This window comes from Mytilus edulis, chromosome 2 (genome assembly GCF_963676685.1).
Source record: "Mytilus edulis chromosome 2, xbMytEdul2.2, whole genome shotgun sequence".
NCBI lineage: Eukaryota > Metazoa > Mollusca > Bivalvia > Mytilida > Mytilidae > Mytilus > Mytilus edulis.
Genome location: NC_092345.1, coordinates 72,732,645 through 72,748,579, shown reverse-complemented (window position 1 = coordinate 72,748,579; position 15,935 = coordinate 72,732,645). Strand labels below are relative to the sequence as shown.

General features: G+C 31.6%; 1 protein-coding gene across 1 annotated transcript in view; it reads right to left on the bottom strand.

Moving 5' to 3' along the window:
• The window catches only part of LOC139512880 (serine/arginine-rich splicing factor 4-like), a 69,259-nt gene extending 55,548 nt beyond the window's left edge, over nucleotides 1–13,711 (bottom strand). Inside the window, exon 1 of the mRNA XM_071300821.1 lies at nucleotides 13,421–13,711. The gene's annotated coding sequence lies outside the window, so the exon portion shown is untranslated. The remainder of the gene's footprint in view (nucleotides 1–13,420) is intronic.
• Between the last annotated feature and the right edge of the window lie 2,224 nt (nucleotides 13,712–15,935).

The window sequence follows — 15,935 nt, the reverse complement described above, 5'->3', positions numbered from 1 at the left end:
AGTATTAAGAAGAAATAAATTATAATTTTAAAACATTTCTTTACCAATAAAAGCGTTTTCCGAAACCGGAATCAATATCTGGTAGATTTTGTTTTATGGACAACTTTTTTGTTATCTTTACAGGACATGATTATCAAAATACAATTTACAGTTCTTATGACTAGGAGCCAACTTGTCTTCCTTGCATCGGACATACTTCATACAAGGACTTACAAAAAAGGTATTAAAAAGGAAGCATTATTATTGACACATCACGTTGCGATTTGAAGATGGTGACGGTCACATAATAAAAGTTCAGTTAGGTGACTTTATTTATTGGATTGCAATTGAAATAAAGCCATCTGTACTTCGACAATATGGGCTGGTTAAAAGCTTATCTTAAAGACTAAAGAGCTGGAAGAAAGATACAAGAGGGACAGTCAAACTCATAGATAGAAAATGAACTGAGAACGCCATGTCTAAAAAAAAAGACGAAATAGACAAATACTAGTACAGAAGACACAACATAGAAAAAAAAATACTAAGCAACACGAACCCCACCAAAAACTGGGGGTGATCTCAGGTGCTCCGGAAGGGTAAATACACTCATCATAGATACCAGGACTAAATTTTATATATACGCCAGACGCGCGTTTCGTCTACAAAAGACTCATAAGTGACGCTCGAATTCAAAAAAGTTTTAAAAAAGCCCAATAAAGTACGAAGTTGAAGAGCATTGAGATCCAAAATTCCTAAAATTTTTGCCAAATACAGCTAAGGTAATCAATGCCTGAGGTAGAAAAGCCTTAGTATCTCAAAAAATTAGCATACCTTGCTCCACAATGAGGCACTCATCGTATGCGTGTTGCTCGTGTTATTACAAACTCGGTAAATAGTCTAATGATAGGGATGCTATCAACTTATTTAAAAAAAGAATATTCTCAGATTGATCTTTCTTAATCGTTAATTACCTGTCCACAAAACTTATTTCCTACCCCAGTAAAAGAAAGTCAAAGGATAAAAAGACCGAACTCCGCGGAAAATTCAAAACGCAAATTATTCCCTTATCACATGGCAAAATCAAAAGCGGAAACGCATCATACAGATGGATAATAACTGTCATATGTCTGTCTTGGAACATGCATTTTCTTATGTAGAAAATGGTGAATTAAACCTGAATTTATAGCTAGCTGAACCTTTCATTTTTATGTCAGCCGCATAAAATTCCACCATATTGACAAGGAAACAAACAGCGTTTGTGTAAACAAAACTAACAAACATAATAGATAAAAATGTAATAAATAGGTGTACATTAGTCAATATTGTGTAATCTGAATCACAATAAACAACTAAATATACCGACAACAAAAAACACAAAGGCATATAGAATAAGTACATTAGCAAAAACGAAAGACAAAAATACAAAAGTTTACCATAGAACAATAAAAAAAAAATGACGAGATGCATAAGTACCGAGCCATATCAAATGGATAAATATGTAACACTAAAAATAGACTTAACAGTAAAAGTAATAGACAAAGGAAAGAATACTACAACACGTTATTAAAATGATGAACAACGTCAGTGCCTAGAATCTATACTTCTGGAGACCATCCTGTATTATAAGTTGATGCTGAATATTTATCAACAAGGAACATGAAATTTGTTTTACAAATAAGGTCGAGACGTTATTATAGATTAATTTAGCTTCTCATGTTGCAGCATTGAATTTACAAGAAATCAAGCATTCATAGTTATGTTTGAATCTGAATATTGTTTTGTTTCGAAAACAAGGAACGGATGTAAAATCATTTAATTCGTGTTTATTTAATTTTGTAAAAGTTATATAACATAAATGCCATCAAGTACAATTTAATTATTTAAATAAAATGCGTCTTGGGTCTAACATTTCCATTCATGGAAGCCAACTAACATTAAGCACGACTTCAAAACAAAAGCATTCAAATGCATATACGAATAGGTAAGTTAATCAGCGAATTTCCCCACCATAAAGTTTTATACCTGAATAAACACAAACATAACACCTTTGAAAAAAATTGTAATCGTAGTCATTAGTTGGTTAACGGTTTCGTCGTTCTGAAAGTCTGAAACAACGATTATCGATTGAACTTTTTTTTTATTATTTCAATAATTTGCATTTGGAAGCTCATTGAACAATCCTTGTCATTAACTTGTCATTTTTGCATCGGTTGACAGAATACGAATTAGCGCATTTAAATCAAGTTTCAAATATAAAATGTGTTTCATGTTCTACTATTACAAGCCAATAATAAAACTTTCGATCTCTACTTTTAATGCTATAATTTGAATATATCCTCATATAGAGAAGTCTCAGTATTAAGGTGGTATGGGAGTCTAAAATAAAAATGATAGAATTTATTCATACTTTGCCAAAACGTAGTATCTATTGATATATGTTCAAAAATATATAATAACAATGATAGATCACCGCGCATTTTCTTAAGCTACAGGTTGTGATAAAATGACACATTTTGTATGGATTATACAGGAAAAAAAACCATTTGGTGATTACATACTAAACAAAATGATAGAATTGTGTAATAAATTAGGAAAAGATAGCTTTCAGACAATGCTTTGGGAATATCAAAAGAAAAGATAAGGTCATCGAACGTTTTTTTCCGGCTAGAACAAAAAATAGGAAAATTCCATGTAGAATCCTTCAGAAATATTCACCGTTTTAGAGTTAATTATTCATTTTCTATTGTTAATTATCCATTTTAGATGTTGACGTTCCCTTTTCACCATTTTATATTTATATATCTGAATTTGTTCCATTAACTCGTGGGTGTAAAAACGTATTTGATGTTAACGAAAGGAATCTTTATATAACTGAAAAATTTCTACACCAGGGTTTTCGAAATCACCAACTAGTAAAAACATTTACTAAATTTTATCATTGGTACAATTACATCCTTTGTGAATATAAATCAGCATGCAGACATCTTATACGTTCAGGTATTTCACATTCAATATTTTATGGTAATATTCTTTACAAAGCTCACAAATGTCGACATTCACCTCAAAAATTAACAAATATACAAGCTTAAATGTCTTTATTAGTGTTCACATATAAACAAAGGTTTCAAAGTTTTAAAACTGACGTCGTTGATGAAGGTCTAATTGAAAGTAGACTATTTCCCTTTTCTCCTTAAGATGGTATTAGTATCTTCCGATATCTTGGATTGTAAAAAACAGAGAACCTAAGGTCCACATTTTCTATCAAGTTAGCAAAATTTGATACAGGAATGCAGATATTTAATGTGCATTTTCATTTGAAAGAACCAATGTATATGAATATATAAATATTAAAGTGTTGATTATTATTTTTTTTTTTTAAATTGGCATTTTAAGGGGATTAAAATGCCAATTTAAAAAAAAAAACCAACCAAATATAATCAACACTTTAATATTTATATATTCATAAAACTCATAACAAACAGAAACAGGTATTCATTTCAATACTCTGCATTGGGTAGCTCATAAAACAATCCTTGCAATTAACTTGTCGTTATAGCGTTTGACAGAATACGATTATGCGCTAAAACAAGTTTCAAATAAAAAATAGGTTTCATTTTCTACTATCATCAGTCAATAATAAAACTTTCGATCTCTTCTTGTCATTTATTTTGATTATACCCTCATTTCGAGAATTTTTTAGTGTTCAGGAGAAAAGGGAAATAGTATACTTTCAATAAGACTGTCACCAACGACTATATTTTTTTTTAACTGAAACCTTGGTTTGATATGGTGAACACTGATAAATACATTAAAGCTTCTTGATCGGTAAAACATTTCGAAATAACTTAATAACTTATCTCCAAACTCGGTTTTAATTAAATGGTGTAGCTGACATGAAAGTCCAACATCTACTAAAAAGTCTCTGTTAAAAAAGCGTTAATTAATAATTGAGGACTGGAAATATGGGACCATGGATACCAGAGGGACAGTCAAACTCATAAATCGAAAACAAATAGACTGTACGAAGCATAAAAAAAGACAGTCAAACAATAGTACACAGAATACAACATAGAAACTATAAACTAATGTCTCATTGAATAAGTCACATTAAAGGGTAAGTTTACATCATTAACAGTTTGTTCTCTACTCTACTGCACCTTTAATCGCCACATTACCATTTCATCTGTTGACAAAACAGTTTTCAGTTTTATGTTTGTGTTTAAGGTCTCTCAATACATCTGGACTCGGTTGTTTATCGTTTTGTAACATTTGTAACCTAAGATTAAATATGATAACCGTTAATTGAAAAGAGCCCTAGGTTATTTTCTGTTAAAAAAATAACTATGGGTTTCGTTTATTAAAAGCAAATATGTCCCGGTTTAGAAAACATTTCAAATGTGTAGATTGTAAACATCGTTTGGCAGGGAGTGGAGGAATGAATGAATTGGATAGTTTGAAAATGATTCATGTCACATATGGCTGAGTTGTAAAGGTTTCTTAACTTAACAAATGGTGGTTTGGCATTTAAAAGTTTATCGGCAGGAGTTAAGTATTTCTATGGGCACTAATTGCGCCCCTGATTAGCAGACTGGTCGATTTGATAAATCCGTTAGATACACCCATTCTTAAAATTACCAATCCAATACTGCTTAAAAGATCTTTGAATATTGTTTTATTGGAATACATGATGCTTTTTTTTTTATCATTTAATAAAAACCGAAATGAATGTTATTTTTTATAAACATATGAACATCATTGTTCAACAATTTGATATATTAAAATTGAGAACGAAAATAGGGAATACGTTAAAGGGACAACAACCCGACAAAAGAGAAGATAATAGCAGAAGACCAACAATGTGTTTCAACGCAGCGAGAAAATCCTCCATCCGGAGTTGGGCCTCAGCTGGCCCGTAAATAAAAATATGAAGTTCATGATCAGTGAAAATGGACGGCATACTAAACTCAATAGCATAAATATGAACTAAAATTCTAAAACATACAAGACTAACAAAGGCCAGACGCTCCTGACTTGGGACGGGCGCAAAAATGCGGCGGGGTTCATCAACATGATTTGTAATATATTAACCCTTCCCTGTACCTCTAGCTAATGTACAACATAGAAACAAACAGCAATACACACAGTTAAACCTAGTTTAAAAGAAGTCCAGGTCCAATTGACATAGTTCTTTTGTTCGTTGTTACTAAAAAATGACACAAAAGAGCTTGAACATATATATTTACATTCTGACTTTTTAAAGCCCATTTCATGAGTTGTGTGATTTTTTTTATAAGATTATGAGGCAAAGTTGTATATAAGGTAGAACACGAAGTTTTATCAAGCACCAATTTTTATAATTTTATTGTTGATATTCACCCCACATGTACCAAGTTTAAGATTAGTTTTACTGATATACAAGATTTCTTGGTGTTCCTCAACGGAAGGTTATACAGACAAAAGAAGAACTAGACTTAAGAACACAATTATTTACATTTATCTGTGTATAATTTTGATATTGCAAATGGCGTATTTTTTCAAAGTTGATGTTTTGCTGAAATTGTTTAGCATTTCACTGCGGTATAATACTTTTATTTTAATTATTCATCCCTTATTTTATTAACTTTGTATTAACATTGTATGATAGATCAAATGTACTCGTTCAGGATATGATCATTTGTGTTACTACGTCTTTTGATTGAGTTAAGCCATTCCAATTGATATTTAATTTTGTGTCTTTCTATGTTGTGATGTTACACTATTATTTCACATAAGGGTAAAGGTTTGGTACCATAACAACGTTTAAATACGCTGCATTTGTTTGCACTTTTCCTAAGTCAGGAATCTGATGTTCAGTTGTTGTCGTTTGTCGATAAATAAGTGTGTCTCGTTTCTCATTTTTTTATATAGATTAGTCCGTTGGTTTTCCCGTTTGAATGGTTTTACACAATAACTTTTAGGGGCCCTTTAAAGACGAAATACGCGTCTGGCGTATTAAATTATAATCCTTGTACCTATGATAACTAATTATCTGTGTGAGCCAAGGCTTCGTATTGAAGACCGTATCTTGACCTATAATGGTTAACTTTTATAAATTGTGACTTGGAAGGAGAGTTGTCTCATTTGCACTCATACCGCATCTCCTTACATCTATAGAAAAAAACAAAACTTTGAACAGATTCGATATCACCAATATAAGAATGCAATTTATCAAGTACTTCTAACAAATTTTCGAAACTTCAAAAGAATTAATTCCACTATTTTCATAGGCCCTTTTTGAACAATGTATTACAAGGTTTTAATGGTACCAAGTATATAAGTAAGTAGAATAGATAGTTAAGAAGTGGAAAAATGGCTTGAAAACGTAAAATCTATATTTGTATTTTGAACTTGGGCCATAAGTGTATTCGGTTTTACTGCAATTTCATGACTTAGGTGTGTTGTCACTGACATTTGCATCTTTTTATACTTCGCTGTCATTAAGCACATATTTCAGAGAAGATTTTTGTAACCGTGACAAGTTAGAGGGAGTCAAGAGTCGTGTTCAATATCGTAGCAGCTACGTAGATTATTGATTATTTACGTTAATTTTTGTTATTCGATCCATGCACTATTGTAAAATCTGTCAAACAATTATATGTAATTATCCATAACATACTTAACATGACCTAAACTAAAAATGTCAATTTTTAGATTAAAAAGGAAATCATTAAAACTTATAAATTGTATCCGTATGTTCATAATTACCACGTAACAACAATACTGTACCCATTTAACTGCACTAGATGTGAATTTCAAAAATTAATGTTTACATTATATATCAAAATACTTCCTTTGATTGATACTTTAAATTTAAGTAAAAAGATGAGAAGTATGTAAAATCATAAAATAAAACATAGGTTACTATGCCAAAATAGGGGTGAAAGATATCAGAGGGATATTCAAACTCATAAGTCGAAAATAAACTAACAAAGCCATGGCAAAAAAAAAAATCAAAGACAAACAGACATAAAAAAGTATGCCTGTACCCAGTCAGGAATACAACAGTTGTTATCCATCCGTTTGATGTGCTTATGCTTTTCATTTTGACATTTGATTAGGGACTTTCCATTTTGAATATTCCTCGGAGTTCAGTAGTTTTGTGATTTTACCTTTTTACACGAAAAACACAAAGTATACAAAACACAAGATAGACAACTGAAAACAAACCAACACAAACCCCATCAAAACTATGGGTGATCTCAGGTGACGGAATGGTAAGCGAATCCTGCACCTCATGTGGCTTCCTTTTTGTTGGTTAAGTTAGTACGAACTCGGTGACAGGTATAATTAGGTAGGTCATATTCGTAAAAAGAGGACGGGGTTGCATTTACGACATGAGGAGGGTATCCGCTATCATCTTTAGAACTGTCAACCAACTCGTGAAAGCGTCCGTAAAAATTACAATTGGATGATTTCAACTTCACCATTTCAAACTGTTGGTTTAATAGCTTCAATATGAGCAGCAACACTCTTTCAAGGAAATCATGATAGGACATACAAGCCCGGAGATATCGTATCAATAGGGAGATATATACTTTGTATTCAGTAGCTGCTGGAATGATACTACATTGATAAGGAAACATCACAATTGGGAAGATGAGATCATCTCTTTCGTCGTAAAGTTTATTTTACAACCGACCTTCATTGTCAATTTCTCGATGTACGTCAAGATATGAGGCAGACTTAACTGTATCTGTTGTATCCTTTATCTCAAGTTCGAGGGATAGACGCATTCAACGTAGTCATCAAAGTTTGAACTATTTAGTGAGAAAACATCATCTATATAGCGGAATGGAAAGTTCAAGGATACTGGTTACTTTTTCCCATGTTCGTAAGAAGAGCCTTTTGAATTCAATCTAATAAGAACAAGTTTTAGCTTTCTTAAAAGCTGTTGACTGCTCCGCTCTATCCTAATTTAATGTAATATGTGTGCATGTGGTATTGTTAGATAGTTGATTGATATAAAATGGATTTACTTTAAGCGTGTATTGATAATTGATATTTCAATATTGAATTTCAGTGTGCAATATATTCATAATAAAACGAACATGAATTAATGATAGTTGATCGGAACTGATATACACATAGTTAATTTTCCGGCTTTTAATGACTTATCCATGAACGAGAAAAGTCTGTAACTCTTTATCTCACTTAAACCAATGGCTGTTGCTGATTCTCAGCCGCATCATAAAGTAACCAATCAGTGACCAGTAATTATTTCAAGATTGCGTGTATGTCTACTGAAACTAATAGTTCCGCACCGTGATGCGAAGCAATAAAGGAACAAGTCGACAAGTAGAGGGGCACAGTTGGTTTCAATAAGAATGCCGATTGGTTGTTGGAAGAAACCGTCCTCAAAACGAAATACATATGTTGTCAGTCAGGAAAGCAAGTATTTTAAGAATGTCAATTTCAAAGAATATTTTGCTTCAATCAGAGTAATTTTTTTAAAAAGTAGGATTTATTCCTCCGTAAGACAAGATACTTGTTTCAGCGTTTGGAAGTCTATGCTTATGAAAAAAAGCAATACCAGCTCTTTCAATTTGCCTTTTGTTTTTGAATGGGGAATACTTGTGTAAAGTGTGGATAAGTCAAATGTTTTAATAATAATGCAAGATGAAAGTATGATATCTAAAACGTCTTTAGAGTTTTTTAGTTTCAACATCTGATAAACGCCATCTATGGAATATGAACAGCCTATGACAATAAATTTGAATACCGACCTTGACTGCTGATGAAATTGATGTAAATAATAATAAAAAAGAAGTTTCGTGAAGCACTTGGAAGACCCTGATATTCGAAAAAGTTGCAACAAAAACTTTTTTATTTTGTAATGCTACTTAAAGGATTTGACCACTTTTAAAAATTTATTTTTGGCCGAAAAATATCCGATTAGGTTTTTATTGGTGTCTACCGGCCTCAATCTTAATTAAAAAAATAAATGTATAAAAAGAAGTAGTCATGGTCTTGTCTTTATGAAAAAATAGAAAACAGTTCGCTCATATGTTAGAAGAAAATTATTCTATGACGTTCGGAAAACGATAACAAAGTCATCACCAAGTTCGACAATTCATATAGAACAAATAGAAATATCTTCTGCATGACACACACCAAATCTACATAACTTGTCATTTGGAATAGTTATTAAAGGTACCAGGATTATAATTCAGTACGCCAGACGCGCGTTTCGTCTACATAAAGACTCATCAGTGACGCTCATATCAAAATATTTATAAAGTAAATTTTTACGAGCAATCAGCGACATTTTTTTCCGGAGGTTTTTATATTCATTTTTGCGGATGTGAAAATGTAGCTGTTTTTTTGACAATCTTAATTATTTTTGCTGGATTATTATGAATCGAATTGTTGCTCATATAATTTTTTTTTATCAACATCTGAAATATTTTTATTGTACTTCGCAAATGACTTTGGTGAAGAACAAGTCTTTTTATTGGGGTTGTCAATATTTAAGTTCATCAACGGACTAATAAGATACCTTAATACGATGATAATTTCATCATATACAACAGGAAACGTGTAAAAAAGAAAAGCCATCTATATAAACAAACGAAAGATTGACAACTACAACATACATAACAATAAATGTTATCAAATAGCAGTATTGATTTCTGAAATAACAACGCAGATCATCCTCTAAGCAATCGAATGTGTCACGTATGTGAATAGAGACTGGTAATAAACTTGAAATTATAACCATTCTAATATGAAATTTATTATTGATTTAAGGTTCATTAAGGAATAGGTTGTAATTCCAATTAATCTACAATTTCATTTAAGCAATGGGTCGTTAAACCTACTTTGCAATTCTCAACATGAAATATTACGACACTAGCTTCTAATAAGTTTCCTGACTACAAGTTGTATATGCTTCAGAATGTTAGGAATTCAAAAGTTGCGTAAACTAATCCTTAGGTTGAGCCTGACACTCGGTATTTACCTACAATCACACTGCAATGTATTTTATCATAAACATAGATATAGAAAAAGAAGATGTGGTATGATTGTCAATAAGACAACTCTTCACAAAAGACCAAAATGACACAGAAATTAACAACTATAGGTTGTACGGCCTTCAACAATGAGCAAAGCTCATACCGCATAGTCAGCTATAAAAGGCTCCGAAATGACAATGTAAAACAATACAAACGAGAAAACCAACGGCCTTATTTATGTACAAAAAATGTCAAAATAAAGTCTGTATTTATGCCCTATTTATTATATAGTAGTTATCAAAGGTCACAGGGGAAAATTATTATTTTGTATATATGTAATTGTGAATCTATGTCATGTCTAAAATATCTCTCAATTCATTAGATCTGAGTCCTGTGACGTAACAAGACTCAAATCTGCGGTTATTCTTCAAGCATCAAATGTATGTCCTTTCTTCAGAATTTATTCTGCGTCATTATGGCACTCACATATGTTGTTAATTCAAATACGGAAAGGGGTCGAATCATAAGATTAACACAAGGCACACAATCCAACAAACAAAACAAAACTTATTTTACGGCTTGCCTTGGAGACTCCTTCCAATGTATTTGCCTAACTCATAAAAGGTTTGTTGACTACTGAGTCTATAGCAAATGAAAAACAGTTCTAATATACTATTTTATCATTTCTTTAATCATAAAAAAAAATCATGATAATAAGGCTAACTAATAAATGTTAGATAAAATTTATAAACTTTTATAAGCAAAGGCTAACTAATAAATGATAGAAAAAAATTATGATTTTATAATCAAAGGCTAACTATTAAATGATAGATAAAAATTATAAAATTTTATAAGCAAAGGCTAACTAATAGATGATAGATAAAAAAATAAATAAATTTATAAGCAAAGGCTAACTAATACATGATACTAGTAGATAAAAATTATAAAATTTTATATTTTATATAGAGACTGTAAGTGCCTTTTTAAAGGGACGAACAAGGTGTTCTTGGTTTCCACTTTTCTTCCTTACTCCAACTTAGACGAAACACTGATTATTTTCAATTTAATATATCTATCATTTAACTCTCTCTTTTCTCAGTGTACATAGTCCAACACACGTTAAAGTTCCGATTGAATTTGCTGGTGTTGATTTGATTCCAATATGAAACCTTTGACAACAAAAAGATTTCCTAAGACGTTAAGTCGTGCAGAATATACAAATAAAAAAAGTTTATATTGATGGGCATGTTAAATGCTGAAAAAATTCAACTCCCAAATTTGTAAATTCTATTTTTTCTATGAGTTTGACTGTCCCTCGGGTATCTTTGGCCCCTCTTTTATCACCAATCAATTCTAGACAACACCAGAAGTTACTGTTATACAACATACGTATGGCGATGTGAATCAGATGTACAAATTGAAATATTCCAAATTTTTTCAAAAATACCAACATTAATTCACCAAAAAAAAATTAGACCACCGTAGACATAATTAATTAAATTTATGACAGGGTAAATCATATTTAAAAAAAAAAGTGTTTGAAACTGACACTTTGATGTTTTGATTGACAACACATGTGTTATGTTTTCAGGACGTGTTTATGCCAAACAACTGACAATCCTATGTAACCGTTTTCCTTTTCCGACGTTTGACTTTATCGTTAGGTTGTGTTAATGCAGGATCTTCTCAGGACGAAGATAAGATATAATTATCTTTTAACTGTACGTTCCGCTGAATAGATAATGTAACTTATAATTCAATGTTGAAAGTATCAATCCTACCGAACTCGAAATCAGATACAGTTAAATGTAAGTCTGCTTCATATCTTGATTTTTAAAAATCGACAATAAAAGTTGGTTGAGATCGTTCCACCTCCAAGTAGCACGATCTCAGTAATCGTGATGAAATATCTTCTATCGTGACACCACCGAATTTGCAGTTGCAATAATCAAGGCCAATGGTGCCTCAAGACCAATGGTGCCATATGTGGAATTGTCTATTCCACTAATATACCGGAGATCATTCCTTTTGTCATGGTATTGTTTATTTGACTTACGTGTCTTCTTGGTTTTTTTGTGATACTCATCCATATTATTTGCGAGAAAAGACTGCAAACGTTTCTTATACTTAAAATAAAAAATAAAATAAGATATATTCAAAAACTCATGTGGCCACAGCAGGAATCGTATTTTATCAAGAAGAAACATTTCATCGGAATTTCTCTATACAATCTTAATCATCGACCACAAGCTTGGTCATCTTTGATAATGGTAAACTTTTCTACTAAGGAGAACATAGAGTTTTTCTTAAATATTACCGCAGAATTTTTTTTTTTCATTTTGAATTGACTTTTATGCAAATCAAATCTGAAATATTGAACTACGGTTATTTCATTTGATGTTTTTACATTGCTTCTAGATAAGATGTATAACTCTTCAGCAGTACTGAATTCTCTCAAAATAAGTTCTATTCACACAAAACTTGATGAAGAAACAGATGCATATAAAAATAACTTGAGTACACATTATAATAAGCAATGAAAAGCGAAAAATTATATATCATCATCATACTATGGAATTGAAATGTGCCAATGCCGAATCGTCGTATCTTGGAAAAAATTTAGTAAAACTTTTAAGTAACTTTTGTTAAGGAAACCGTTAAAATAATGACCCACCAGTTCAACATTGCATCAACAAAGTACACATCACTACCAACCCGTGTGTAACAAAAGAGTATGGATATATCAAACAGCAAGAGAGGCACAAACGAACATCGCCTGACTAAAATAAAATTACTAAGGCAACAGCAACAATACATAGGTAAACAACTCACATTTAAGGTTAAACATATGGTCTTTGAAACACTAAATGAATATAGCTTAACAATATGTCAAATTCTTTATCACCCATATACTACATAAAAATAAATTATACAGCATATCTGATTTTTTTTCTAGAAAGAAACACACTTTTGAGCAGTGATATTGTGTTATATTTTTGTTAAAAAAGGCTATTATGTATAAATGTATTTGTATAATGTATAAATGTATTTGGCACAACTTTTTGGAATTTTGGATCCTCAATGCTCTTCAACTTTGTATTTATTTGGCTTTTTAACTATTTTAATCTGAGCGTCACTGGTGAGTCTTATGTAGACGAAACGCGCGTCTGGCGTATAAAATTATAATCCTGGTACTTTTGATAACTATTACATTTCGGTAAATGGAAAGGAAAAAAAGTTTATAGTTATGCTGCTTATTCGAATTCTTTCTTATTGTTCTTTGTGATGATTTTTTAAAATTCAAATCGTCAAGGTTTGTGCCTTACACGTACTTGTTCTTTTTCTTTTACTTTTATACTTAAAAATACTACAATTGTAAATGAAATAAATCATATGAAAGGAAAATCTCATTATAACTAAAATTTCAAAAAAGCAAAAAAGATAGTTACCAGTGTTTTCCAATAGATGCCTATAAATCCTATACTTCCTTCCACAAGATTATTCTATGAACAAATATTTTCCGAAGCTTTGATATCATACTCAAGTCACTAATAAGCTTTAATACTTTTTTCGATTTTTTTCCGGGAAAGCTATAAATCCTTAGAATATCAAGTTTTAATCCCCGTTAACAATAGTACATACATTAATCTATGCTTCTTTTCAAAGTGTTTTTATCTAGACTCGGAGCCAATCAAATTCCGACATAAAACAATGAGACTGCTATGATTGAAATTGACTGTATGCAGACTGCTTTAGATTATAGATGTAGTAGTAATAATGTTTCCTTGGAATATAATCACGCGGAAACAGAATGGTTTTATTAACTGTTTGGAAAATATGCCCACTTGAAATTTTAAGTATTCTAAACAATTTTACAATTAATACACCAGACACATAATTTTTAGTTTTAAACAGAAAAAAATGATAAAGTTTATAGATATTTCGTTTTAAATATGGAAAACCGAAGAGACATGTATTGTCGAAATGCGCATCTGGTGCAAGAAAATTGGTACCGTAAACTTTATTACTATCACTGGGTCGATGCCTCTGCTGGTGGACTATTAGTCCCCGAGGGTATCACCAGCCCAGTAGCCAGTACTTCGGTACTGGCATGAACATACGGATTTTTTGTGTTATTTAAATTTGCTGTTACGAAATTTAAGAAATTATTATAAACTAAGGAATGTATCTCCCTCATGCAAAGCTCTGATTCCTTTCACGGATTTGGCTTTGCTTTTTGGACCTTTTGGATTATAGCTCTTCATCATTTATATAAGCTTTGGATTTCTAATATTTTGGCCACGAGCATCACTGAAGAGACATGTATTGTCGAAATGCGCATCTGGTGCAAGAAAATTGGTACCGTAAACTTTATTACTATCACTGGGTCGATGCCTCTGCTGGTGGACTATTAGTCCCCGAGGGTATCACCAGCCCAGTAGCCAGTACTTCGGTACTGGCATGAACATACGGATTTTTTGTGTTATTTAAATTTGCTGTTACGAAATTTAAGAAATTATTATAAACTAAGGAATGTATCTCCCTCATGCAAAGCTCTGATTCCTTTCACGGATTTGGCTTTACTTTTTGGACCTTTTGGATTATAGCTCTTCATCATTTATATAAGCTTTGGATTTCTAATATTTTGGCCACGAGCATCACTGAAGAGACATGTATTGTCGAAATGCGCATCTGGTGCAAGAAAATTGGTACCGTAAACTTTATTACTATCACTGGGTCGATGCCTCTGCTGGTGGACTATTAGTCCCCGAGGGTATCACCAGCCCAGTAGCCAGTACTTCGGTACTGGCATGAACATACGGATTTTTTGTGTTATTTAAATTTGCTGTTACGAAATTTAAGAAATTATTATAAACTAAGGAATGTATCTCCCTCATGCAAAGCTCTGATTCCTTTCACGGATTTGGCTTTACTTTTTGGACCTTTTGGATTATAGCTCTTCATCATTTATATAAGCTTTGGATTTCTAATATTTTGGCCACGAGCATCACTGAAGAGACATGTATTGTCGAAATGCGCATCTGGTGCAAGAAAATTGGTACCGTAAACTTTATTTTTTATTATAGTTATAGCATTTATATAATGGAAGTCATCACGAAATCATTTTTTATTAATCTCTTTTATTATTTTGTTGATGAAATTTAAATTTTTAATGAATTATATGGCTTGAAGCGAAGCAGTGTTGTATTTACTTCTAATCCGTTAAACGAAATGCAACGTTGAATATGTTTGAAAGTAACATTTATTGAATATTAGTAATTATTTGATATGACTTGCATTTCGTTTTCAGTTTTCTTTTCATTCCAACAGTGCATGTGGTTGAATTCCACCTGAGTGACACAAATACTAAGAAATCTGTATGATTGATGGATTGCAGTTAATTTATGATTCACTTTACCTCAGAGCTGTATCTACAGATAACACCAGTAAATTAGATTGAAATGATAGTTAAACCAAATTTAACACTTAGTTACATTATTATTAAAGGCAAAAGTAAAGGGCCAATCTTATTGCTTTTTTATTTTGAATTTCACAGTTTTGATTTTGGTTAATGGTCAATTCATTAAAGTGACCTCGGCTGAATTTAAATTTAATTGCAAATTTTTAAGGTAATTTTTATAAATTTCCTGTTTACAAATAAAGACAACAGTAGTATACCGCTGTTCAAAACTAAAAAATCCATGGACAAAAAACTAAATCGGGGTAACAAACTAAAACTGAGGGAAACGCGTTAAATATAGGAGGAGAACAACGACACAACATTAAAATGTAACACACACAGAAACGGACTAAGCATAAGCATTTGACAAATTCCTATGAGAATAACAAATATAACATCAAAACCAAATACATGAATTTGGGAAAGATAAGTACCGTGACACGTCTTAAAGTAATGTGAATTCACACTAAAAAATAAGAGAAAGCAAACGAAACAACGGAAAC